Source organism: Mirounga leonina, unplaced genomic scaffold (genome assembly GCF_011800145.1).
Source record: "Mirounga leonina isolate KUSES-001 unplaced genomic scaffold, KU_Mleo_1.0 Mir_91, whole genome shotgun sequence".
In the NCBI taxonomy this organism is placed as follows: domain Eukaryota; kingdom Metazoa; phylum Chordata; class Mammalia; order Carnivora; family Phocidae; genus Mirounga; species Mirounga leonina.
The window spans coordinates 37587981-37589732 of NW_023270839.1; the positions used below are offsets into that span (position 1 = coordinate 37587981).

The 1752-nt window shown below is 40.4% G+C and overlaps 1 pseudogene; it reads right to left on the reverse strand.

Annotated features, from left to right (window-relative positions):
- Positions 1-372: 372 nt before the first annotated feature.
- On the reverse strand, positions 373-793 carry LOC118003573 (annotated as a pseudogene).
- Between the last annotated feature and the right edge of the window lie 959 nt (positions 794-1752).

Consider the following 1752-nt stretch of genomic DNA (forward strand, 5'->3'; position numbering starts at 1 on the left):
GCCATCAATAAGAAATTTACTTGTTTTAAAAAAAAAAATCAAAATGCTGGCATTGTCCAGAAAAATGTAGCAGGTTTATTTATAATTATTATAAAGCCAAACTGCTGTAACCTATTCACTGAAACATTTTGACTTGCATGAATGCTTTATGTCCCCGCATTTATATAAAAAATTCACACACAAATGAAAATAGAAAAGCTGCCAATATCTGATTTCTGCCCCCTAGTTTTCCACTTGCAATCATATACTTAAGTACTTTTTGACCCCATGGCGGGGGGGAAAGGGGGGGGGAATCTAACGTTCAGAACTACAAATAACATGAAGAAGAGAATTTTTTAATATATATATATATATAGAATGAAATGTTTTCCATCATAGTGGATTCTTAAGCACGTTCTTCATGGATGCGGCGCACGCTAGCTGGATGTTTTTTGGCATAATTGTGACACGTTTGGCATGGATAGCACGCAGGTTGGTGTCTTCAGAAAGGTCCGCCAGATAGGCCTCACTTGCCTTCTGCAAAGCCCTGATAGCTGCATTCTGGAAGCGCAGATCTGTTTTTGAAGTCCTGAGCGGGGTTTCTCGCAGCCACCGCTGGGAGGGAAGTTTGCGGATCCCAAGTCCAGTGGACTTCTGATAATTTCACCGAGTGCCACAGGACCAGGCCGGTAATGATGAGGTTTCTTCACCCCTCCAGTAGAGGGTGCACTCTTGAGAGTGGCTTTTCCAGCCGTGGCTTTCTTGGTGCTTTACCACCTGTGGATTTGTGGGCAGTCTGCTTTGCATCAGCCATGGTACAGAGACCTCCTTACTTACCCCACCTTCTCGTCTGGCTGGAGCTCGGTGAGCTAGAGGAGGCACTGGCATGAACGGGCGAGGGCGGCGCGGCAGTGGCTGTGAGCCTATGTCTTTCAACTTGACTGAGATATAGTTCATATACGTAAAATACACCCATGTTATGCATGCAATTTAGTGAGTTTACCGAGTTGTGGTATACAGAACTGGTATATTGCTATATACACTATACCAGTTGTGTATACATGCGTTACCATAATTGAATGTTAGAACTTTTACATTATGCCAGTAAGACTTTTATACCCATTTATCTCACTCTCAGGCCCAGGCAACCACTAGTCTACTTTGTCTCCAACTATTTGCCTTTTCTGGACATTTCACATAAATGGAGTTATATACTATATGTTTTTTTCTGTCTAGTGTCTTTCACCTAGCATTCCACTTAGTACTCCATTGTATGAATATAGTTCATTTGATTTATCCGTTCACTAATTGGTTGTTTCCACTTTGGGCTATTATAATTAATGATGCCATGAACATTATTCAAGTCTTTGTGTGGACGTATGTTTTCATTTCTCTGAGAGTGGAAATGCTGGGTCATATGGTAAATTTAAGTTTTGAAGAAACTGCCAAACTGTTTTCCCAAGTAGCTTCCCACCAGTAGTAATATTTGAGGATTTTGATTTCCCCACATCCTTGGGAGCATTTGTTATTGTGTATCTTTGATGGGAGCCATTGTGGTAGGTATGAAATAGTAGCTCATTGTGGTTTTGATTTGCATTTCCCTAATGGTTTTGTGCTCATTTGCTATTTGGTTATCTTCTTGGGTAAAGTGTCTATTCAAATCTTTTGCCCACTTTTTAATTAGGTTGTTTATCTTATCATTGACTTGAAAGAGTTCTTTGTATATTCCAGATACAGGTCTGTTATGGATTGAATGTTTGTGTCCCCTGAAAA